This window comes from Chinchilla lanigera, unplaced genomic scaffold, assembly GCF_000276665.1.
Source record: "Chinchilla lanigera isolate Chin_1 unplaced genomic scaffold, ChiLan1.0 scaffold00084, whole genome shotgun sequence".
Classification (NCBI taxonomy): domain Eukaryota; kingdom Metazoa; phylum Chordata; class Mammalia; order Rodentia; family Chinchillidae; genus Chinchilla; species Chinchilla lanigera.
In genome coordinates, this window is record NW_004955485.1 from 7324413 (window position 1) to 7351338 (window position 26926).

General features: G+C 38.9%; 1 protein-coding gene and 1 pseudogene across 2 annotated transcripts in view; one reads left to right on the forward strand and one right to left on the reverse strand.

The window, feature by feature from the left end:
• Positions 1–26926, forward strand: part of Nt5c2 (5'-nucleotidase, cytosolic II) — a gene marked incomplete at its 5' end in the record, with an annotated part of 76443 nt that overhangs the window by 6407 nt on the left and 43110 nt on the right.
• On the reverse strand, positions 12382–13226 carry LOC102008418 (annotated as a pseudogene).

Consider the following 26926-nt stretch of genomic DNA (forward strand, 5'->3'; position numbering starts at 1 on the left):
GGGCCAATTGTGTCACTGTTTCTCTGTGTCATGATAGATCTCAATTGAGTGGCAGCAGCGGCGGCGGCGCATGGCACACCCTCCGGGATTTAATGGACTTTTTAATCTGCTGGATATGTTTGAATCTGTTTCATAGATTCCATTTCTTTCCTATGTTAAGTGTTCATAGTTTCAATCATTTTCTTAAGCTCCTGTAGTTTTTTAAAAAATAGTATCTGCTCTAGAGTCACTAAGCATGTTTTGTTATGGTCACTGTCTTTGTAGTTATCTGAGAAATTTTTTCTTTTTCTTTTTTTTTTTTTTTTTGAGACAGGGTTTTGCTGTGTGGTTTAGGCTGGCCTTGAACTCACTGTGTAGCCCAGACTGGCTTTGAACTTGGGTGGTACTTCTGCCTCAGCCTCTCTAGTGCTAGAATTACAGCACCACCATGCCCAAACCCTGAGAAATTATTTCTAATTTGATTTTTTTTCTGGAACCTCAATCATCTGCTTTATTACTTCCGCTGTTACCCCTGCAGAGAGTCTAGGTGGATGGCTTTCAAATTGTTCCACCTTTTTGCCTCTTGGGTTTGCCTTTGGTGAGCTGGAATTCTGGGGTTGCATCTTGTGTAGCCCTTGGAGCATAAGATTGTTGGGAGTTTGAGGCCAGCCTGGGCTACAAATGCGCTCAAGGCCAGTCTGAACTGCATAGCGAGACCCTGTCACAAAAAAAGACAAAAAACCCCAAAATTTTCAACATTGACTGTTTCTTGGTATACAAACCCTAAAAAAGAACCAAAAAGCCCCCCAAAACCATAAATAAATTTTCATATGAACTACAATGAAAATACCAATGGCACTCTACAAAAAATATTTACTTCAGTAATCATAGCTAAGGCTGTCTGCACACATGACAACAGCATGCTCCTCTGAGAGCACATGTGCTTTACTTTTCTGGCTTTTTCCTAGGACACAGTTGACATCTCAGTGGTCTTTTTGTCAGGAAGTTTTTACTGTGTTATATAGTGTATAGTTAAGAGGAACCTAAAATATTAATAAAATGTTAAATTCTTAATATGTATTGTGCATTTAGAATAAACATCAACATTGTCACATCAGCTGTGTACTTCTTACAAAACCTAAAAGATAACATCAGAAATAAATTCCTATATGAACAACAATGAAAATACCAATGGTACTGTACCACAAAAATAAACTTTGCTTCAACTGTCACACTCAAGGCAGTCTTCACACATGACAACTGCATGTTCCATGCATGTGTTTCACTTACACTGACAGAACATGTGCTTAGCTTTCCTTTCCTATGTGGCAGTCTTGTCACCTCTTCTCTTTTTATTTTGTCAGGAGCTTCCTGACATGCATTATACGATATGCACTTAGCAGAGAAATAAGATGTCAGTAAAATAAAATACCAACTATATAATGAATGTTTACAATAGACATCAACATTTTCACATCAGCTGTTTACTTACAAAACCTCAAAGATAACATCAAAAATAAAGACCTATGTGAACTACAGTATAAACACAAACAAGTCTACCTCAGAAATAAAGTTTGCTTCAGCTGTCACATCCATGGCAGTTTTCACACATGGCAGTTGCATGTCCCATATGCAACTATTGCTTACACGGATCATATGTTTTGTTTTCCTGTACTTTTTTCTAGGGCACAGTTGACATCTCTTTTGTTCTCCTGTTGTCGTAGGTCTTTGTGATCCTGCGCTCACCAGCATGCTGCACAGTTCTTCTGCATAGTTTTCTGGGCACAAACACTGTGTTTTTTCTCTGCTGTAAATGATCTCTTATGACCTCCAGTCCCAATCCTCTAAGAAAATTTCTCCGTGATATTTTGTATTTGTTATCTTCTTTGTGAACTATTAAACCGTTTATGCCAGACATGTTTAGGATTCCGGAAAACACAACCATTGGCTAATGGTTTGTGTTATAAGTGACATCATAGTTGCTGCATAACTCATCAACGTCTACTCCATGTTCAGTTTTGTTGAAAGTTTCCATCTCAGGCTTCCATTTTGTGGAGATCTTCCTATCAGTATTTATATTATAATGAAATGTTGACATCAGCATTACCAATTTGCTTTTCTTTATCATATATGATGCCAATGTTAATATCTTTTTGAAATGCAGAGATTGTATTATACAATTCTGTTTTGAAGGAGGATTTTGTTTTTAAAACATTCAAGTTTAAATATCTCAAAATGGGCATTTTCAAACCTGGAGGCACTGTCTAAAAAGAAATGGGCCAAAATTGGCCAATTTCTCTTTTGAAATTGCAGCATTCTTTTGGACTTTCTGCTTTGTTCCTGTGCTGGCGAACTTGTGCTCTGTTAGAAAATGTAGCATCAGTTGGAAACCAGTTGTCCAGTGTCACGTTCTCATTGGCGTGGGAGATGAGAGCCACAGGTCTGCTTACAGCATCATTCGGTTTATTACTGTATGCATAAGGGCTTGGTGGCTGATACCAGGACAAATGTCTAAATTGAAAGAATAATAGATTGTTGCATCTACAAGGGCATAAATGTTCATGCCATATTTTAGCCAATTGCTTTTCCATAAGTCTTTTGCATTCCTGTGATCACCATGAAAGATCTGCTAAGTACAGCAGACATATGAGTGCTTTCAGTTCAGCTAGGGAGGTGTCATAGTAAATATCTTCTATTATGGTGCACACAGAACATTTTACGTATATGTCAGCCTTCGTGTGTTTCGCAGCATCTTGTAGCATTTCATCTGTTACAATTTCCAGCACTGAGTGGCAGTGCTGGCATTGTGTCCAATGTGTTTCAACCCTGTCAAGACTTTCATTATATTTTTGGACCTAGTTCTAAATTGGATCCTTTTATTTGCTTGTGTGGCCATTTCCCAACATTTCAACTAGTCAAATAAGCACTCACATTGCTGTTTGCTTCATCATCTGAATCAAGGAGGTCTGCATTCCCTGAGTCTGTATCAGTTGATTCTTGCTCCACTTCACTGTCACAGGAACTTTGGCTTACATGGCCAATGCCAAAGTCCTTGTCATCATCATCATCACACACCCACACCACTCTTGTGTTATGAAAGCATGTATTTTACCATAATGGATCGTGTTTCTCTTACACGCATGAGTAATCTGATGATTCACGTTTGACCTCCTCCAGAACTTGCAAATCTGGTTTTTCACGTGCATTGTACTGAACTGGGCTACCAGAAAAATCAAAAGAAAACTTTTTTTTAAACAAATCCTAGAGTGGTGTGAATTTGTTGGGCCCTCTGTGATGCTCACGTAAACATACACAAAAACAGACAGAGCGTAAAGGTGGGTCCTAGTTCTGTTTTGCCACTTTTGCCCTCGTGCATACTCCTTGCTGTTCATCATACCAGGTGAATAAACACATGGATTGCTTCCTGAATCCCTCAAGGAAAGGTTCTGAGACCCACAGCAGGCTACTAGGATGTTAAAGTACAAATTTGTGGTAGAAATGTAAGAGATGAGTCCACTGGGCCCACTGGATGCCCTAGGATTGTCTTCTCATTTTCTCTTTTTAATTTATTTTTTATTTTAATTCTTGTGTTGATGCTTATAAATTGCTCTTGGCAGATAACTTTATTGCCAGTATTGAGAACCCTTAGGAAATGAATGCTTCTCAGAGATGTCTGCCAGGTGTAGCTGGCTTTTGGGTTTTGAGTCTGTTGCAAGATCCTGCCTCTTCAGTTGGGGATGACAACTTGCTGCCTATTTGGCCCAGCCCCTGGTTCTTTGGCACTAGCCTATAGTATTGTTTATGACCCTTAGGCTGTCTCAGTGTTGGCATACCAGGAAGAACAACTGATTAGAACAGCTATGTCACTTTGACTAAAGTAGTACAATCTGCAATAAGAATAGCATCAAACACAGCCTAGAGAATGACAAGTTGTGGTACCTATTAATTTGCCACTTTTTTTTTTGGTACCAGGAATCAAATACAGGACCTTGCACTTGCCAGGCAAGTGCTGTGCCACTGAGCTATATCCTCAGCCCTAATTTGCCACTTTAATTGCAACTATATTTGTGGTTATATAACCAAATCTAAAACAAGCCAGAAAATTATATACAGTAAATACTCATTTGTTATTTATTTTTTGAGACAGGGTCTTACTATGTAGTTTAGGCTGGTCCTGAATTCACTATATAGCCTAGGCTGGCCTTGAACTTGGCGCAATCCTGCCTCAGCCTCCTGAGTATTAGGATTATTGGTGTGGGCCACCACGCCCTGCCTGTATACAGTAAATATGCTCTGAATATGGTGATTTTACCCTCAGGAGAGAAAATTTAAAAGGGGTTGGGGGAGACAGATTAGAAGCAAGGCTGAAGGACTAAGGAAGATTACATGAACTTCCCTGGTGAGGAAGATGGGGAAAGAGAAGGAAGAAATAAACAGGAACAGAACAATAGAAAACTAGCAGCAATGTTCACAGTCATAAAAACAGGAGCAAACAAGAAAAAAAGAAAACACAACAAAAAATGAAAAGAAAGTCCACCTCAGAGTGTCTCTCTGCTGCCACTGGTGGGTAGAGTGGGCAGACAGAGTCCAGATCGTGTTGATCAATCCCAGCTAGCCAGCTGGAGAGTTACGGTGGGGTAGTAGGTAATTCCAGCAAGCCTGCTCCTTTAGTTCCACTGAAGTTCAAACTGGTCTCTGGCTGTGAGGCTGGGGCCCGATTTGTTCAGCCTGTAACACTCTGTGTGCCTCCTCCTTGCTTGAACTGTTTCCACCTCACCCTGACACAGCCTGAAGCTGCTCTGAGTTCTGAGCTCCATTGGCCCCTGCCCAAGATGGCTACCAGCCAATCACCCTCCCCTGGGGGACGTCTGAACCCACATAACTTCAGCCACGGCGTCCATTCTGTTCCATTGGTGGACAGTAGTCAGTGTGAGTCTGCAGGTTTGAGCGGCCTCTCCCACGCAGTGTGGGCTCGGCGAAAGTGCCACTTGCTGCCTCCTACCTTGAGGTCTTTCTTTGCTCTGCGTGTGGGTTTCAGTTCTTGCTTCAGATTCCTCCTGGGTTTTGGGGATCCACTGTCCTCCTCTTTCTCTTCCTCACATTGCTATTGGAATTGAACTCAGGACCTTGCACTTGCCAGGCAGGTGCTGTGCCACTGAGGTGCCTCTGGACACCAAATCTTTGAGAAACTGTTTCTCTGCTGTTTACTGGTTCCGCGTCTTCCTGGAAGTCCTCTTGGGATTCTCATGTAAGAGAAACTGTGGCATTTAACTGCGTCTGATGTATTTTGCTTAGCATTGTTGTTTCAGGGTGCATCCATTTTCCTACAGAGGACTCTAAAACATCTTTTTATGGCAGAGTAGTACTCCATTAAATGTATATACCCCATATTCTTTACCCATTCATCTGTTGGTGAACATAAAGGCCATTTCCAAGATTTAGCTATTGTAAGTTGTCCTCCTATAAACATAGGTATGTAATACAGGCATGATGTTTTTAAAAACTTATATCACTGGGTATGGTGGTACACTCCTGTAATCCCAGCACTCGGGGCTGAGGCAGGAGGATCACCATACATGCAAGGCCAGCCTGGGCTATATAGTGAGTTCAAGGTCAACCTGAACTACATAGGAAAGACCTTGTTTCAAACAATAAAATGAGTAGTCTTCTAAATTTCAATTTGGAAATTATGGTGATGTGTCATTATTAACAAACTCACCTTCCAAATACGTATATGACGGTTGTTCCGCCTTCATTTGTTTATTGTAGTTGTTTAGTATTCTGGGCTGAGGACAATTACCGGGCCAAACCCTTCATTGGAATGTGCTTTTCTATATAGTCAGGAGACAGTCTGAGCTGCTTAGACATCAGCGTGATCTGAAGGAGCCAAGTTAGAAAATTACTTAAGTAGTGCCTTGCTGAGCACCTAGAAGCTCATAGTGATCAATACAGACCAGAATTTATATTTATGAAATCCAAGAATGGAAAAAGTAGAGTTTTCATCTACTCTCCACATTGGCTGTGTCCATGATGCGGAAAGCAGGTATTTGTTTTCTCTTTTTAAAGTTTTGATGAGTATGGTACAGCAAAATTTTTGTAAGATAGGGAATTGACTTTATGAACAGTTTATGAATTTAGCAGCTTATTATACTGAACTGAAAATTCGTAAGTAATTAGGCTTGTGAATTTTTTGTCAGCCAATCTCTGACTTTATTTTAAAAGATAATGGAATATGTCATTAAAGTTTTAAAAGAAGAATTGTATATTTATCTGAAAGGACTTTTTTTTTGATACTGGGAATCAAACTCATGACCTTGCGCTTGCCAGGCAGGTGCTGTGCCACTGAGGTATATCCCCAGCCCTGGAAGAACTTATTTAAGATAATATTTTTCATTGACATTTGGGTCTCAAGTCATACCAGTCATAATGGTTTCTTCTCAAATTAAATTTGTTAGATATATTTAAGGAATAAAAATGAAGTTTGTTTACAAATATGAAACAATTTTGTAGTGCCTACAGTTTGGCATGCTAGATTTAGAAATATTTTTGAAGCATTTTTTGTTAACTTTAAATCAATAGCAGGTATGTTTATTGTTTCTTTGTGTTGGGAGCCTTAAAACTCTTCTTTCTAAAATATATAATCATAAATTATGGTCAGTCTCTGCTGTAGGACACTAGAACCATACCTCTTACATTATATTTTGGTACCTGTTTCCTACCCTCCATCCCACTCTGCAAATGACCTTACCTGATGCCTTCCTAGCTTCTGTGACCACTATTATTTCCCGCCTTCCTCCTTGTCCTCCTCCTCTTCCTCTTTTTCAGTTTTTGAGGTTGGAGATTGAACCCATGACCTCATGTACACCATGCTTACGCTAGGCAAGTGCTCTACATTGAGCTACATTTTTTTTCGTGTGTGTGTGATTGTTTCTTTGTGGTACTGGGGTTTGAACCCAGGGCCTTTTGCATGGTCTTTTGTACTCTGAGACAAGGTTTTACTGAGTTACTTCAAGGTGGCCCTCAGACCTCCAGTCCTCTGGCTTCATTCTCCTGAGTAGTGTATAGCAGTGTGCCACTTCACCCACCTTGGCTTGCTCATTTCTTAGTTGAGTTGTAAAAGTTGTTTATACATTCTGAATATTAGATGTTTATCAAATAGATGATTTTCAAGTATTTTCTCTGATTCAGTGGATTGATTTTTCACTTTTTGTGTCCTTTGAAGTTAGTGTTCTGTGAAGTTTCTTAATACTAATGAAGTACAATTTATGTGTCTTATTTTGTTGCTTATGTTTTTTAAGAAACGGTTTTAAAAATCCAAATTCACAATGATTTACACTCATACTTTCCTCTGAGAGTTTAATAGCTTTAGATTTTATATCTAATTGTTTTTGGTTTGTTTTGTGGTACTGGGGATTGAACCCATGGGCTTGTGTATGCTTGGCAAATTCACTACCAATAAGCTATATCCCTAGCCATACATTTGGTTTTTATACTCTTGTTACTTTTTGTGAAATTTGCAAGGTATAGGGGTCCAGTCATTCTTTTCCATGTGACTGTCCAGTTGTCTCAGCATTATTTGTTGAAAAGGCAGTTCTTTCCACATTGAATGGTCTTGGCACTCTCATCAAGAATCATTTAACTGTAGATGTATGGGTTTATTTCTGGACTTTCATCAGTTCCATTCCATTTATCTATTTGTCCTTATGTCAGTACCATACAGTCTTGATTACAGCTTTTCTATGAGTTTTGAAATTGTGGCATGAGTCCTTCACTTCATTCTTTACCAGGTTTAGTTTGGCTGTTTTGGTGCTCATGTGTAGCCATATGAATTTCAGGATCAGCTTGTCAGTTTCCATAAGAAGAAGCTAGCTGGAATTTTGTTATGGATTTTATGACTTTTTATATACGTCAATTTGAAGAGTACTGCCATCTTTACAACAGGTGTTTTCTGATTCATGACTGTGGGATTTCTTATCATATATTTAGGTCTTTAAACTTCAGTGGTATTTGTACCAGAGTACAGGTCTTAACTTTATTTTTAAAAATTTTATTCCTAAATGTTTTACTTTTTCTGGTAAAATTTTTTCTTCCCTTCCTTCCTCTTTTTTTTTTCACAACTTCTGATTGACCCCAGTGCCTTTGCCCTAAGCCACATTGCTATCCTGCCTCCCTTTTTTATTTTTGTATTGAGATGGGGTCTTTCTAAGTTATTGAGTTGCCCTGGCTGAACTACAGCGTTACTCTCTTCTTGCCTCAGCTACCATGGCCTGTTTATAACTAGTTTCTGAGTGGGCCACTTTCACAAATTTTTGAGTTCCTTAAAAAAACAGGGAAAGTCACCTTTTTCTTTGTATTACTGGTACTTAGTATATAGACATTTAGTACATATTTGTTGAATGTATGTGTGCAGTTTGAAATCATTAATCATCTTCAGAGAGTATCATATATTTTTCACCAGAAGCTCCCATGTGTGCCTAGAAGTAAGAATTTTTGTTTTCCTCTCTTTGCCTGGTAGTAAACTCTTAAAATAGTAATTACATTTATTTCCATCATGCTGAGCTTGATGCCACAGCTGAAAATTCGGGGACTCTGTGGGAATTTGGCAGCCCTAAAGATTAGATCTTTTTTTTCAAGTTCTGTTTCTGTTGTTATATTTATGGAGTTTGACTTGATAAGTCAGTGGAAGTCCTTCATTTTATATAAAATTTGAGATTTGGTTTTTGTTTTGTTTGGTTTTGTTTGGTTTGTTTTTTTTTCCAGTACCGGGAATCGAACTCATGACCTTGCGCTTGCCAGGCAGGCACTGTGCTGCTGAGCTAAATCCCCAGACCCTGAGATTTGGATTTTTAAAAAATTATTTTCCAAGAGATACATTAGTGAGATAATCTGGTTAATTTTCCTGGTCCCTCACCTCCAAGTAAGTTGGAGTACTTCTTTGAATGCTTATCTATGACAGACAGAAACCCCACCAGATGTTATCTCTAGTGTATATAGTAAAAATCTGAGGCTTGGGTTAAGCTTCCAAAGCCAGAAAGTAGAGGAGCTGGAATTTAAAAAGAGTTTTTTGGTGATGCTCATTCTCTTCCATTACACCATATAACTTTCCTTAATAAAGGTGAAAATAATTTTACTCTGAATTTATAGTGTTTAATAGTGCTTCTAATTACTTGGTGACTAAGCATTGTAATAACTAAAGAAACCTTTATGGTAAGGTATTTAGGTAATATTTAAAGAGAGAAAGATTTCTTTCTTTTTCAGTGTAAAAGCAACATATATTATATGTTTACATTTGAATTACCACTAGGGTTTACTTGCTGTGTCAGTGTTCTCAGACCTTGGCAGACTTGTTTGTGCCTTCCTTGGTTGCATAATCCCTATGCATTATGCTGGTCAGGAGGCGGGGATGTTGCAGATGTTTTTCTTTTAAACCTCGGCTTGCTCTGAGATTTAGGATTAACCTTTAGAGTATTCTAGATTTATCTTCCATTTGTCAGAGATCTGTAAATATCTTTACACATGAGCTAAAAATTTCAGGTCATTGAGTAAAATATTTGTGAACATAGATGTTTTCTTTAAGCAGTTAATAAAATCAGAAAAAAAGACTTTAATGTGGAAATAACTTTAATTTTCTCCTGTAATATCATTGGCACATAAATGCTTTTTTCTGTAGTTCATATTTATTTTCTAAAGGAGGAAATAAAATGATAACTAAAGCATTAATAATTTATTGTTTTTCCCCCCAGAGTAAACCGAAAATGATTTTGACAGACTAGGGCTGCTAGGTTCCGTGAACGCACATTGTTTGTGTTCTGTTGCAGGGCCTCATTAGGGGTCCATTTGCTTTTTCTGTTTGCCAGTTGTTATTCCTGTCTCCTATGGGGACTTGCTATTTGGACTGTGTCCTCCTTTAACTGGCCAGTCTTAAACAGGTCAGGGCATTAATTATTTTCCTGGTCTCCAATTTTTTTGTATTAGTAGGTTTTCAAGTACTTAAAGCTGAGGATATTGGTCACTGTGATATTGCCTAGTTAGGGGCGGGAATTGTGCCCACATTTGTTGGGCCTCTCAGGGCCTCAGTTCTCTGTGCTTTAACAAATGAGCTACAGTTCTCAGGAGATCAGTGGAGCTTGTTTGTTGATGCTGTATTCTTATCCAGAGGAAGTAGATCTTTGAGAATGTCTAAGGAAGGGTAAGTGAGTTTGTTATTCTTTCTCTCATTTTCTCAGTGAAGGTGTCGTCTGAGTGAACTGGAAGATTAATAAGCAGTGCTGGCCGTCTGAGCATGGATGTGGGGGCAGAGATTGAAAGAAATTCAACCCCAATCTTACAGTGGTTTATGTAAATCTTCTGTGAAGTTACTATTGCTATTTTGAAAGAAAGTATTCAGGATGGATAGGAAGTTAGTAAGATGCAAATACCCTGCTTACCCAATTATAAACTCATTTTTTGTTTTTAAGGTGTGTTTATAAAGATTGAATGCTAGCAGTGGTGGTTTACCAAAGAATTGAATGGTTTTAAAATTTAAAGGCATTTAAACATAAGATAATGGTGTGAAAGATTTTAATGAAAATCAACTCTGTGGTTTCTTTCTAGAGTAAAATTACCTACTCCTCTTTGCCTTTTATGTAAAGTTCTTGTATTACATTTGTATTTTTATGTTATTTTCTCTTGTTCTTGAGAGTCTGAATTATTCCTTATTTTCTGTGACCACTATAACAAGTGACAAGTTAGGGGCTGGGGATTTAGCTCAGCGGCACAGCGCCTGCCTGGCAAGTGCAAGGTCGTGAGTTCGGTTCCCGGTACCGGAAAACAAAAACAAAAAAAAACCAGTAAGTGACAAGTTAATGACTACGTGGTGTTGATTATTTAAATTTTAGCTTTCAAACATAGGTTTGGTTTAGAGAGATACTCCCTTTGGTTAAGTGGGACATAAATCCCTCAAAAGAAACTTTAAAAACAGTAAAATTTTAATTTTTCTAGTTCTTTTGTCATATGAGTGGTTTCAGAGCCTTGCCCTTACAGTTTAATTTAGTATAAACATATATTGATTATGGGCAAAATAAAATTGGCCTATCTTACTGCTGTTCTTAAACTTCACTGAATAAAGCGAATAAGCAGGGCATAAATAATTTATATTATTTTTAGATATTGCCTGACATCACTTGAACTTTGAATTTTCTTTTAAATGTGAAGATTTTGAAAAGACTACTTCCTTAAGTTTTTGTTTTCTTTCCTTCCAGAACAGATTATAAATCTGCAGTTGTTAAGCAATTTTTATAAGGATTGTCACAGATGCTGGTGTATTCATCAGTTTTGTATACATGTTTGTGTATAAAGTTAGTTTGTAGACTTTTCTGGATAGAGTTAAATATGGGGGAAGTAACTAGTGTTAGCTTTTCCCTTGTTTTATGCAGAGCGAGAGGGATATCTATCTGTATCTAGAGATGTACATATAGTATATTGATCCTAGACGGAGATATTCTGTTAAGTTTATCTCTAGGGACCCAAGAGGCAATTTCTTTACTGTCTGAATAGATAATCAGCAAGTATATGTAGAGTATCTGGATTATATGAATGAAATCAATTAACTTTTGTTATTTTTGTTACCTTCAGAATAAGTGGGTTTGTGTAAATACACTCTGATATTCACACGTAACAACTTGCCTCTCAGAACGTGTCCCATTGTTGCTCGGAGTGGTGGGGCACCCATATAATCCCAGCATTTTGGAGGCTGAGGCAGGAGGATTGCCACAAGTTCGAGGCCAGCCTTGGCTACATAGTGAATTCAAGGCCAGCCTGAATTACATAGTGAGACCCTAGCTCAAAAACACCAAAAAAAAAAAAAAGAATGTGTCTCATTGTTAAGTGAAGCATGAGTGCACTTGAGCCTTTGTAACCCTAACATTATTATAAGGGTGGGCGTAAAGCATGGGACTGAATACAGTCGATCGACCCATACGTGTATAGTAGTTAAATGATTTTTCCATGCAAAGGCAATTAAGTGATGAGATATTAGTGGATTTTGTTTGCTTGTTTTTTTGAGACAGGGTCTCACTGTGTAGCCCAGACTGGCCTGGAACTCATGGCAGTCCTCCTGCCTCGGCCTCGTGAGTCACAGGCACACGCACCATCCCTGGTGATCCCATACGGTAAAAGTAATTTACAGTTTGTCATATACCTAAATATAAACTTTGTCACCTTGACTTAGGTAAATATTTTTTTAGATAAAATTGATAAATTTGATTTCATCGAAATGGAAAAAAAACCCTGCTTTTTGAAAAACATCATTAAAATAAGACAGCAAGATACAGACTGGGAGAAAATATTCTCAATCTATATGTGATAAAGGACAAATATGTGAAGAACTTTTGTAAGACAATCCAGTTTATTTTTACTTATTTATTTTTTAGTTAAATCATGATTTTATTGCTTGAGTACATAAATTCATGCCACCAAGGCAGAGGCTGTGGATGACTCATATTTCCAGTTGCGGGGAAGGACCCGCTTGGTCTGATAGTATCGAGCCAATCCGTGAATCCGACTCTTGATGAGGATCTGATGGAACTTGGCATCCTTATCCTTTCTGTTCCTCTCAAGATGCTTTCGAACAGCAACTGCTTTCTTAATTAAGTGGTCGAGATCCTCAGGGAGATCAGGTGCAAGTCCTTTAGACTTAAGGATTCTCAAGGTTTTATTACCCGTCACAAAATGTACTTGTGCAACGCCATGAGAGTCTCTCAGGATTACACCGGTTTGTGAGGGCTTCAGGCCCTTCTTGGCCAGTTTATAAACCTGCTCCTTCACATCATGAGATGTCAGCTTCAGCCAGGTAGGGACACTGCGGCGATACAGCAGAGCCGACGGGGACAGGCCCTTCCCGGGAGCATGCATGTGTCTCATGATGGCAGCGGTCTGGAAGCCAACAATCCAGTTTAGAAATAAGCAGAAGATCTGACTATATACTTCACAAAAGAAGAAATGTCGAATAAGCACTTACAGAAATGCTGTGTATCATTAGTTATTAGAGAAATACAAATTAAAACTGCAGTGAGGTAGCAGTGCACGCACTTTAGATTGGCTAAAATTAAGAACGTTGACGGGGCCAAGTGATGGAATGCCTACCTTGGTTCTGTCTCCAGCACTGCAAAGCAATTAAAACGCTAATGTGAAGCAGCTGGCACCCTCATGCCTTGCTGATGAGAATGCAGATTATCAGGGTTTGGAGTATCTTTTCAGTTAAGCCAATACTTACCACATGATCCTAGTAATTTCATTTTATTTTTATTTATTTATTTTTCTGGTACCGGGAATTGAACTCATGACCTTGCGCTTGCCAGGCAGGTGCTGTGCTGCTGAGCTAAATCCCCAGCCCCAGTAATTTTATTTTAGATATTTACCCAAGAGAAATGGAAGCATATGTCCACACAGATTTGTATGTGACTGTAACAGCATTATTTATAATAGTCAAAAATAAAAAACAACCCAAATGGTTAATAATTAACCGGGTGGATAAACACAGTGGTATATTCATATAATAGAGTACTCAGAAACGAAAGGACTGTGATACATGCAACAACATGGGTGAATCTCAGAAGTGTTAAGGAGCCAGACACACAGCTAAATAATGTTGTACTCCTTCTGTATGAATATTATAGCGATGCAAAGCAGCAGTCAGCTGTAGCTTGGGGCCAGAAGTGGGTAGTGTTTTGCAAACTGACATGAAAGAATTTTGTAGATTGAAGAAAAATATAGTCTATGTTAATTGTGGCAGTTATTATATGAGTGTATATTGTTGTCAAAACTCAACAAATTTTACATGTAAAATGAGTGGTTGTTTGTTTGTTTGTTTGTTTGTTTTTCTGAGACAAGAGCTCACTATGTTGCCCAGGCTGGCCTTGTGCTCTGGGGCTTACCCAGTCCTCCTGCTTTGTTTGTTTGTTTGTTTTTCTGAGACAAGAGCTCACTATGTTGCCCAGGCTGGCCTTGTGCTCTGGGGCTTACCCAGTCCTCCTGCCTCTTAACCAAGACTGCAGGCGCGCATCTCCTAACCTAGCTAAATTAATTTATTTGAATAGACAGATTATATCTCAGTAAAGTTAGTGGGGATTGAGACTTCAGAAGCTCCTCAACTTGCTGAATTAAAGTTTTTAAATTAAAATATTGTTGATTATTTAAGAGAACCTCTTTGGGAAAATATAGGTGTGCCCTAGCATATGTAATATAATGTGTAATGTTCAGTGAGACATGGTTTAACTACTCATGTAGGGTTGGTTGTTAGAATGTTTTTTGTTTTGTGGTTCGGGGGACTAAATCCAGGGCGATGCACATGGTAGGGAAATACTACTAGTGAGCTGTATTCCCAGCCCTGAAATGGTTTGTGTTACTGGAGTTTCCCAATGATAATGTGGATAATCATATTTTCTTCTCTAATTTCTGTCTCACAGACATCAGCTTTGAAATTTTGGGATAGCTTAAAAATTATTTTCTGTACACTGATCTTTCACAAATTGGAGAGAAAACGTGAAAACATCTGGGCTAGGAGGAGCACACCTATAATTCCAGCACTCAGGAGGCTGAGGCAGGAGGATCACTGAGAGTTGGAGGCCAACCTGGGCTACAAAGTGAATTCAAGGCCAGCCTGAACTGCATACTGAACCCCCCGCAAAAAAGTGAAAGTAATTTAGAGGAAAATAGAAAAAAGGGGATTGAAAAAACTTGTATTTATTTTATTTCATTTTATTTTTTGTTTTTAATTAGAGGTTTTTGAATAGTAAATATGTTTCTACAAGTACTGGTATCAATTCTGGCTTTTCCTTTAATTTGTGTGTTTTTCTTCACTTGTTAATCTTTTATGTCCCATTACCACAATTTCATTCGAAAATGAAGGTGAAAAAAATTTTAATATCTATGTAAATTTAACCCCAGCCTCCCTATCACTGGGATTATAGGCCTCATCGTGTTTTATCTTACACATACTATTACCACCATTTGGCCGAGCGCTTTTACTCAATTCAGACAGAAATCATGAATTGACAGTGTACAGCTCCCTCGATGTTAGAGGTTCCAAGCTTTGAGTACCTGTGGCTCTTAGCTCTCAGTGTTACAGCTCTTGATGGCTTCCAGCTACCCAGTGATTGAACCCAGAGCTTTGTACATAGTAGGCAAGCACTCTACTACTAAGCTAACCCTGCCCCCAGCCCCTACAGCTTTGATGGGTTTACTGAGTGTGTGCATTGAAATCTTCAGTGGAAAGCTAGTATGCATTACGTTATCATTTGTACTCTTTAAGTACTTTGTCACTTTCCCCTCCCGGTTCGAGGGACCTAGCACAGGACCTTGTGCATGGTAGGCCTGTGCCCTAGTGCTTAAGTACATTCCCTGCCCATATTTTATCACTTTTAAAGTACACATTTTTTCCACACTTACACATCTCTGAAATTGGACTGTGTCTAGTAATGTACCACCTGTAGTTCAAGTTAAATTTGTCCAGGTAGGATTTACTTTACCTTCTTTCAGTCTCCTGGAAACAGTATCAACCCTCCTGGTAGTAAAAATTCAAACCACAACCTATAAAACTTTTCTGTTGAAATTTTCAGAGAAAGGTTTTTTCCTTCCCTCCCTGCACTCAGTGTGAAGGGTATGTTGTACATATTTTCTTGTTGATTTCTGTGTAGCAGATACATTTTGCTTTTATCCTTGTCTTGTCTTTTGATAGCCTAGTTTTATGTGGGACCTCCTCCTACTAAGGCTCTTGACTTTTCTGGGATGTTTTACCCCCTTTCTTTCTTGTACTGTATAATATGGGTAAGTTTTACAGTTGATAGCATCTTAAATCATTTTTTTTTTTGTACCAGGAATTGAACTCAGGACCTTATGCTTGCCAGGTAGGTGCTGTGCCACTGAACTACATCCCTGGCGAGCATCTTAAATCTAAATCATCTTTAATTCTATGTATGTCCCCATACTGACTTTTTCTGGAACTTTTTAATACTAAGTATATAAGTGAATAAAATGGATATTTTAATTAGTTCATGTTTTACCTTTTTTTTTTTGGTAGGGGTGGAGACAGTCTCACTGTGTAGCCCAGACTGGCCTTGAACTTCAGCAATCCCCTGCCTCAGCCTCCCTAGTGCTAGGATTATAGATACGTACTACCACACCGGGCATTTTAAAAAAAAAATTTTTTTTTGATCAGGAATCAAACTCGGGACCTTGCGCTTGCCAGGCTGGCACTTGTGCCACTGAGCTGTATCCCTTAAAAATTAAGTTTATTGGTACATTTTAGATATACATTTTGATCACATTCATTATAGGAAATTTGTTCGTGTACATGATATAACTAGATTTCTTTTTTTCCCCATTCCCCTACCTCCCTTCAACCCCCTTTACCCTTCTTATTTATAAAAGCTTTGTTTCCATTTTTTTCCTTCTTTTGTCATCATTTTTTTTCTTTTCTCCCTCTCCTATCCTTAGTTCCCCTTCCCATTTGAACATTTTCTTCCTATTTCACAATATCTATTATACATTTTGGTCCTTATTTACACTTTTGGTTTCACACACCAGAGAAACAGTGTGGTATTTACATGTGTGTGTCTGACATATTTCACTTGAGTATGAACTCAAGGTGCATCCGTTTTCCTAGAAATGTCTCGAGCTTATCTATCTTTATGGCAGAGCAGTACTCCATTGTGTAAGAAAACCACATCTTCTTTATTCATTCATCAGTTGATGGGCATTTGGGCAGTTTCCAAGATTTAGCTATTATAAACTGTGCTGCTATAAAAATGGGTGTGCATATATCACTGATGTGTGATGCTTTTAATTCTTTTGGGAAGATACCAAGAAGAGGGATAGCTGAGTTGAATGGCACTTGTAATCCCAGTTTATTGAGGAATCTCCACACTGATTTCCACACTGGCTGCACCAGTCTGCACTCCCACCAACAGTGGAGAAGGATTCCTTTTTTTTTGTCTTTTTTGAGACAGGGTCTCTCTAATGTAGTCGGGCTGGCCTTGAACTTACTTTGTAGCCTACGCTGGTCTCAAACTCTCAATGATCCTCCTACCTCAGCCTCCCGAGTGCTGGGATTACAGGCATGTGCCACCATGCCTGGTGAGAAGGATTCCTTTTTCCCCACAGCCCCGTTAGCATTTATTTATTTATTTACTTGTACAGGGATTTGAACTCAAGACCTCGTGGTTGCCAGGCAGGCGCTGCACTGCTGCGCTATATCCCCAGCCTCCTGCTGGTATTTACTGTGGGTTGATTTGTTGACGATAGCCATTCTTTCTGGAGTGAGATGGAATCTCAGTGTTGTTTTAATTTGCATTTCTCAAATGACTGATGATGTTAAACATTTATTCATACGTTTATTGGCCACTTTCACTTCACCTGAGAAATATGTTCATTTCAGGTGCCAGTTTTTGGATTGGCTCTTTAAATTTGGGGTGTCTAATTTTTTTGAGTTCTTTTTATATTCTAGATATTACCCCTTTGCCTGAGGAACAGGTGGGAAAAGTTTTTTTCCTACACAGTGGGTTTTCTCTCCGCTGTCTTGGTGGTTTCTCTTGCTATGCAAAAGCTTTTGAGGCAGGATCTTATTATGTAGTCCAGGTTGGCTTCACATTTGCATCAATCCTTCTATGTCAGCCTCCCTAGTGCTGGGGTTATAGGCCTGGCCATGTTTTATCTTACACATACTAATACCACCAGTTGACTGAGAGTTCTTTTACTCAATTCAGACAGAAATCATGAATTGACAAAGTACAGCTCCCTTGATGTTAGAGGTTCCAGGCTCTGAGTACCTGTGGCTCTTAGCTCTCAGTGTTACAGCTCTTGATGGCTTCCAGCTACCCTCATTAGCTGTTCACAGCTCCCTTTGCAGCTTTCTGGAGGTCTTCCAGCAGCTTCCACCAATTCGTGGGGTTCTTCTGCTGTGGCATAGGCCTGCTCAGGTCATAGCAGGTCTCTCCTGTCTCTGCAGGGCACTGCTGGTCTGCCTCGGTCTCTGCTGCTCTTGGCTCTATGCTGCTCTATTGCTTTCTAGAGCTCTTCAAGGCTAATAGTGCTTAGTGTTACCAGGTCTTTTTGTTGCAATCTGCTGAGCCCACTGAACTGAGGTAAGAATCATAAATAGGCACAGGACGACCAGAGCCAGGCTTTTATTGGGTTGTGGGCTGCAGCACAGGGAATAGTGCATAGGAGGGAGCCCTCTTCGATTGGCTTGAAGGATGTGAGAAAATGGTGCTTATAAAGCTGGGGAGTGGGCCAGGCATGAATAGTTGGTTATAGTTTGAGGACCATTAGGGGCTTTCGAAGGGTAGTGACAGAGGGATGGGATCATCTGGAGGTAACAAGGTTGAGTCTTCTGGAATGGCTGCAGGGCAAAGTGACCTGGCTTAAGTCCATGTTTTAAGCCTGTTGCAGCCAAGACAAATACCTCCTGAATCAGCCGTGGGGTGTTGAGGACAGTCTCATTTGTCATGGTGATGGCTCTGCACAGCTGAGGAGAAGCTGAGTGACTGCTTGATTGATAGCTCCTGCGTTTCTAGAAAAATGGGGGCAGGAAATTGGATGACTGCCACTTTGGAGGAGTCTCTGGAAGGGACAGCAGTGTTGATTATGGTCCATTAGGCTTTGGGGATTTTGAGGAGTATCAGAACGAGCCTGGTTCCTCCTTGAACTCCATCCTGTTGGGGTGCTGTCCTCTGCCGCTCTGCAGAGGCAGCAGCAGGCCAGGAACACAGAGCACAGGAAGGCTGAAGGGGCTGTCAGCTGTTGAGGCCCCTGTCAGGAATAGAAGCGTGAGTGTGGCCTAGAGGGTGGCTACTGAAGCAACCTCAGAGGTTGGTTGGTGGAGAGACACTAGGGCTAGTTGCCTGGGTCTGTCCCCTGGAAAGGCAAGGGGAGACGCCTGACTGCTGTTGGAGAGAAGAGGGAAGGGTCAGGCGTTCAGCCTTTGAAAACACAGCCTGCTAAGCTTTTGATTTGATGGGATCCATTTGTTGATTCTTGGACTTCTTCTCGTGCAGCTGGGGTTCTGTTCATAAATCTTTGCCTACACCTGTGACTTCAAGAGTCTTGCCTATCTTGTCCTCCAACAAGTTAAGTCTTTCAGTTTTAATATTTAGATCTTTGATCCATTTTGATTTTTTGTACATGGTAAGAGATACGGGCCTAGATTCAGTCTTCTGCATGTGGATAGCCAGTTTTCCCAATACCATTTATTTAAAAAGAGGTTATCTTTCAAGTAGAGCACAGGCTGCTGCTCTTCTGCCATAATCTGATAAAATGTATATCTCTCTTGAAGATGTTCCTCAGAAAATATCAAAATAAATTTTAAAAAATTAAGTCATTATTGGCTGAAATTTATGAAAATAAAAAACAAATGATACTGAATGATTTCTTCTTTTTGGGGGGTACCGGGAATCGAATTCAGGACCTTGTACTTGCCAGGCAGGTGCTTGTGCCACTGAGCTATATCCCCGGCCCAATACTAAATGATTCTGCTTTTGTACTCTCTTCTAAAATGTCTCGTGTCTGTGGTGCTTGAACTTTGCATTTTTAAGGATCTTTTTCAAGGATATCAAGAGATGGAGTAGGGAGCAAGGGAAGAAGAAGGCTTTTAGTCTGGTAAGTGTTGTGTCTGCTCTTTACGAAGCTCTGTGCTCGGGGTTGGAAAGGCTGTAAATCCTGTTCTCGACGTTTATAGTCCAGTAAATAATGAGGACTCTGGCATATTTTAGATATGTGACAAAAAAGTGCCAAAATAAAGTATTTTGCATACTCAAACCTTTCACTTGAATCACAACTTTATAAAATTTTAGATGTTGGTGAAATCTCTTTAGAAGAATAATTTGAGACCCAGAGGCATTACTATTGCACAGTTCTCTGGAATATTCAGAGCAGTTTCTCTCCATTTTAAAATTTATTTTTATTGCTTTGAGGTAAGGTCTCACTAAATTCACTGCACTGTCCAGAGTGAGCCCAGATTTGCAGTCCTCGTGCCTTGGCCTCCCAGGTGTGCACCATCAGGCCCTCTAGAAGAGTTTCTAGAAAAACTAATGTGAGATACAAGGTCCTCAATGATAAGAGAGAGCGCTGCACGGTTACAGAGAACTACATTAGCAAAGCCACAGAACAGCGTTAGGACACACAAGATCAAGCGCTTTGGCAAAGTGGTGAGAGGTTTTAAACTCCTTGAAGATCCAGTAATTTGTAATTTATTAGTTGGATAAGAGTGAGCAATGAAGTTGGACTTGGGCTTTAGGACAGTGCTTCTCAAACTACCTGTCAGAGGCCTAGTTGTAAAAAATATTTTCCATTGTTTCAAATTGATTACATTTGTAACATACAATAAAAATCAATTACTAGAAAATGAAGAGATGTAAAATGTAAGCCTGTACTCTTATCAGCTCTTTTACCAGTTCTGTGTCTGGCTGTTTGCTGTGCAGTAGGCCAGTTAAGTCAAGAAACAGGGTGTTTAGGTAAGGAAGGTGACTTCATTCAAAAAGCTAGCTCTAACAGAACTCTTACTTAAAGCCCATTTGCTGGGAAGGTGATGTAGGAGTGGTTTATATCCCACACTAGTGCGCACCTTTCCATTTTGGGCAGGCTAGAAGGTCCTGAGATCCTTTTCAGTTCCGCACATCTCAGAAACAGAGGTTACTTCCTTGGGCTCTTGTCACTGATGAGTTTGCCTTTGTGCAGCTAGTACACAATGGACAGGTTAGGTGAGTAGATGCCGCCAGGGCCTCTTGCTGAGCCAAACTCAAGAGTAATGAGAGAAAACATATTGTGACAACTGTTGTGGAAGGTACAATTATTTATTATGGAAGATAGGTCAGGTGAGTTTCACTAGACCTCAATGCTTGGCTTCAGTCAAATAAAATTTCTCTATTAAATTGGTATAAATGTTTCAGAACACTTGAAATTTCTGTTTGGGTCATGTCATGGATGACTGACAAGTGTGGTTCGTAGACCAGCATTGGTCTGTGTGCCACATTTTGAGTAGTACTACTTCAAAGCGATTAGTTTAGCATTAGTGTGAGGGCAAAGCAACTGGGAGATAATTTCTGGAGAATTAATTATGACCTTAACAAGTTATTAATGTGAATAGAATTGAAGAGCTGGATTCCAGAAATACTTGGAAGTTTACATGAAGGCGCATGAGCTGTGAATGGATGCAGTTTTGAACTTGAATGGGAAAATGGCTGCTAACAGCACAAACAGGAAATTGTTTGAGAAAAAGGTACTAAAATTCCAGCAAAAATACACATTAAAACATTTTTCTACTAAGTGAAAATGCACATGTATACTGACACTTAATATATTGGTTAGTAATTTCAGTTTGCCCATTCAAAAAGCACTTGTAACTTTTTCTTTTCTTTATTGTAGCAAAGTTTGAATGTATAATGATGCAAACCCATAATGAGAACAAAGGCCAAAAAGATTTTACACTTGGATTCTTAGGCTCATTTATTGTTGCAGTAACTGTTGGGCACTTGGCCAGGAAATTTTGACTCCGAAGCAAGGGGAGGAGTTACAGATAAAGTTCACCATTGCCAACGAAATTCTATTCCAAATGGATTTGTGTGGAGGAGCAACAGTGATATCCAATGACAAGTTAAATTAGACACAGAGATGTTTTCTCCAACAGTGTCTCAGAGGGTACATGCTACTGAGGGGCCTGATTCAGACTAGGCTTTGAAGTTAGGTTGAACTCACACAGAAACAAGTATACTAGGGATTCTAAGAAGAATTTTGTTATGTGACTTCAAGAACTAGTTGGCTTAGATAGTTTCACAGTTTGCAAAACGGAAACCAGTGACAGATGAGGTAATTTTGCTTTGAATTATAAGTTAAATCTCAAAACCATTAGGGGTTTGCTATTTACAAAATGTCAAGTATAGTAAATTGCATGTTCATGTTAAGTGTGATACTATTAGATCCCTTTTCTTAAAGCACATTACATTAATGGTTTTATTTCTTAAGGTTAATGTCTATATTTGCAGTTTCTTCAGATTTCATGCCTAATTACAGTTGGATATGATAATAAATGCTGTTATACTTGTCTATGTATGGAAGTCTGTGTTTAGTTTTATAGTGTTGCTGTGTCCTAGAGCTTGTGTTTTGTTAATGTTCAAATCTATAACTTGCAAATGATATCTGTTTGGTATGTAGGAATTTCTGGCTAGTGATTGTGTTTTACAGTTGGATGCTTATGTTAGCCATGCTTTCTAGGGTGGCAACTTTGTGCTTGCTTTGCTTTGCTTTGCTTTGTTTTAATTCTTTGGTTTTTGAGACAGGGTTTTGGTATGTAGGCAGGCTGGCCTTGAACTCACTATGTAGCCCAAGCTGGCTTTGAACTGGCAGCAATCTTCCTGCTTCAGCCTCTTAAATGCTGGCATTTTCAAGCATGCGCCACCGTGCCCATCCTATGCTTATTTTAAAGCAAGATTTAGAAAGTTAATTTCACAGATATATTCAGACTCTTAAACATGGGAGTGAGCAGTGTGTTCTACCGGTTAATAATTTAGAAAAGTGACACTACAAGCTGGCACTGACGGAGTTGCAATCAAGGTCCTAGAACCAATAGAAATGTTTGGATTTTTCAAGTGGATAAATCTTTTATTTGAAATAATGTGGTGGGGGAATAAGCTAGTCTTTTGGTTTGATAATATATCTTTTAGTTGAGATAACTTCTGACACTATTATTAAGACCCTGATGTGTTCATTAGTTTGAGGCCAAGAGGTTAGTTTCTTTTGAAGACTGTATCTTGAGTACTGTACATGTTATTTCAGGTTTATGGCTGCCTCTGAGTGAAGTGATGCTTACTTTCTGCAGTTGGATGTTTATAGTCTTTGAAAACTTTTGTTTGCGTAGACAGTAACTATATTTGGCCTATTGCAGTTCTCTATAATGCAGCAGTTCCTTGTTCGTATTTAAATTTTTTTTAATACGGGGTCTCACTATGTAGTTGATCTCACTGTGGAACCCAGGCTGGCCTCAAACTCTCAGTGATCCTCCTGTCTCTGCCTCTAGAGTTCTAGGATTACAGGCATGTGCCACCACACCAGGCAGTTCCATTTTGTTACAGCTTACTCACTTTAGATATTCATAGAGCAAATTAGATGTCATTCCATATTGCTTCTCCTTCCATATTTTGTAGCTTAAATTCAAGGAGAGATGAAAATATAGGTGAAGTTTTCCATTTGTTTCATAAACAGAGTTGAATGGGAGGGGTAAGACAGGTGTGGTTATTTCTTTTTTTAATTGAGAAATTTCTTCTGTGAGTTAGAGCACATTTACTTATTTACTTATTTACTTATTTATTTATTTATTTATTTATTTATTTATTTGTCTCCTTTGAGAGAAGGTTTCACTGTGCAGTTCAGACTGGCCTTGAACTCACTTTGTAGCCCAGGCTGGCCTTGAACTCACAGCTATCCTCCTGCCTCAGCCTCCTGGTGCTGGGATTGCAGGCGTGAGCTACCATGCCTGGATAGAAAACTTGCTTTGCATGGAAATATAAAGAATGTTTGTGGAAGGTTTTCATGGAAAAGTACCTTATTTTCTAATTTTAAGTACTTATACTCTTTTAGCTTTCACAAGCTTCTAATGGACAGCTGCTATATGTCACGAGATGTTACCTGCATTGTAGTAGACATACAATAAATGTGTTGATTATATAGTTAATGTGATTAACTCAAAGAGGAAATCAGTGTATGATTTGATGGATATTTAGCAGTGATTATCTTGGCACAAACTAATTTTCATATTTTGAAATATGTTATTCTCATTGTTAGTGAAGATGCATTGTGATCTTTGTATGTTTAAAAATATAAATGGTTTGATAGATTTTTCATGGTAGTAAGGCTTAATCTCTTCTGCCCAAGAAAACCACATTGGTAAACTACTTTACTGGGCCTGTTGATAGTTTCTATCTTTATCACTGATTGACATTTAACCAAGTTTTTTTTCCCTGTAATTTTAGCTGTGCTTGAAACCAGCTAACATCTCCTGTTAACATCAAAGCTATTTCTTTTATTACTTGTTTTCATACCTCTCTTATGTTGTATCATGAGGAAAAAAGAATCTTCCCCAATCTATTCCTGCCTGTACTCCCATAGAATATTTTAGGCATCTCAGCTGTTAGGGCTCTGATCAAGAATTTGATCCAGTTGGTCCCCTTGCCTGAATTGCAAGTCTGTTTAAAAAGCCTGAGCTGCAGTAGTGACTTGTACTAGTTTCTAGAGTAGGAACCACTGCAGTATTTTGTTTCAGAAGGGTATGTTAATAGGTTCTTTTGTCCATACAAGCATGATGACGTTTGATGAAGTGGTGGAACGGTTGTGATATTTTGGAGATGGGGAGTGTTCTTTAAAAAAGAGGTTTGGGTAGGTATCATTTATCCTCTAGTTCTTTTATCTTTCAGCTATTACTACTCTTTTTCTCTTTCTGTCATCCACTGTTAACTCAAGATAAAATAAGTACTGATTTTCCAGAAGACCAGGCATTCTCAGGAAAGTATAAATATTTTACATAACTTCCCTCTCTGGAACTAGCAGTTCTATGGAGTTAATCTAGTATGCATGGCAATTATGCCTAGGAGGTACCTAGTGATTTTCATATTTTTTTCAGAGAAAAAGATAGTTTGAACTAAAAGCTTATTGATTTTTAAGTCCTCAAATTATTTTAAGCAAATATTTGAAGTTGGTGCAGGGCTGGGGATTTAACTCAGCGGCACGGTGCCTGCCTGGCAAGTGCAAGGTCGTGAGTTCAATTCCCAGTACTGGAAAGTCCCCCCACCCCCCAAAAAGTGAAGTTGGTGCGTACATTCTGTGATGAAAGGAATAAATATATGAGCTGGTGATTTTTTTTTAAATGAGGCACTTGCTATGTTGTCTAGGCTGGCACTGAACTTCTGAGCTCAGGCAGTCCTACTTCAGCCTCACAGGTAACTGGGATTACAGGTACGCATGACAGTACCTGAGAATGCAGTTTTTTTTCTTTTAGAGTTATTACCTAGATCAGTAGTTTCTAAACTCTTTGATTATTCCATCTGTTAAAAAATAGAACATTCATCTTGTATATACTTACTTTAAGTTACCTATACTATAATCCTTACTGTAACATAAAACATACAAATGGGGCCAGGAATGTAGCTCAGCAGAAGCAAGAGGTCTCGAGTTTGATTTTCAGTACCAACAATAACTACACACACACACACACACACACACACACACACACACACACGAGACACTTTTAAGTGATAAAGTAAATGTCAGTAAAAGATGTAATATTTTCTTACTGTATCATAGTGGGGTTTTCTGTATCCTCTGGTGCAGTTACTCTTTGCAAACTATTGACCTAAATCATTGATCGGGGGAACCCAGGCTAAATGGCTCCCCTTAACCTGAAACTGAGGATTGAACCCAGGGCCTTCACACTCAGCTACGTCTCCAGCCCTTCCCCCTCCCCAGCCCTTTTTTTTTTTATTTTTGAGACAGGGTCTTGCTAAGCTGACTAGGCTGTGTTCGAACTTGCAGTCCTTCTGTCTAAACTCCCAGAGTGCTGGGATTATAGGTGTACCCTACCACCTACACCTGGTTAAGTATCATTTTATTTTTAACAAGTTACCTAAGTGATTGTGATTTTAATATGCACAAAAGTTTGAGATATGCTGATCTGCATTATTCTCTTTTCCACAGTTATTTATGAAATGAAGCAATAAAAAGCTTTAGTAATAAGAGAAGATAACTGTCCAGTTTTAATTCGGCTACTAGGCTAAGGATCAGATGGAAAGGATATCCTTACTTTCAAAGATAATTAAAACTAACCCCAAAAGATAGTCTTAGTGATAGGTATTATATTATATGTTCAGCTTTCTTATGTCTTCCTAGTGATATTTCTAAAATCTGAACCTTGTTATTTATTCAAAATCCAATCATTTGTTCTTGTCTATAGGATGAAGTCCAAACTCTTAATTTGACATGTTAAGTCTGTATGATTTTGGTGCCCACTAACCTTTTAACATCGTAACTTTTATTGTTCCTTCCACCATCCCTGTTCCCCTGGAAAACCTTCTGCACAAATAGAAAAACAAAAGAAAGCTCCTCAACTGAGCCACAATGCATTCATAGTTCATTGTAAGCTTTTTTCTTTGATTGGCTATTCTGCCTGCATTGCCCTTTAAGTTTGTCCTACCAAAAAACTACTGCTTGCTAAGATTCAGCTCAAACATCTTTCCTGACCCCTCTAAACATTCTTTTTTTTGTTTTTAGACAGGGTCTGTCTTTGTAGTTTAGCCTGTCCCTGTCCCTGTCCCTGAACTCACTGTAGCTCAGTGGCACAAGTGCCTGCCTGGCAAGCGCAAGGTCCTGAGTTTGATTTACTGTACCAAAAAAAAAAAAAAAAAGGTGCTCAAAATCACCAATCATCAGGGAAATGGAAATCAAAACCACCCTGAGATGTTATCTTTAACTTGTTAGAATAGTTTTTATTGAAAGAACAAAATAAACAGTCTTGGCAAGGGTCACTTTTCATGCAGCCACAGTAGAAAACAGTGTAAAGGTTCCTAAGGAAATTAAAAATACAAACCACTAGTCCCTCTTCTGCTTATGAACCAAAGGAAATGAAGCTACCACCTTGTAAAAATACCTGCTCTCCCATGTTCATTGCAGCATTAATTACAATACTTAAGATACGGAAACAACTGAAGTGTGTCTGTGAATTAATAAACAAATTCTCTCTCCCCTTCCGTGTGTGTGCATGTGTGTCTCTCTCATACACACACACACAGGACTATTATTCAGCCTTAAAAAAGAAGAGTCTATGATTTGCAACAGGAAAGAACCTGGAGGACATTAGGCTGAGTGAGCTAGAAATAGAATAGTAGGGTATGATCTCATACATATGGAATTATGATCAAAACAGATGCCTAAA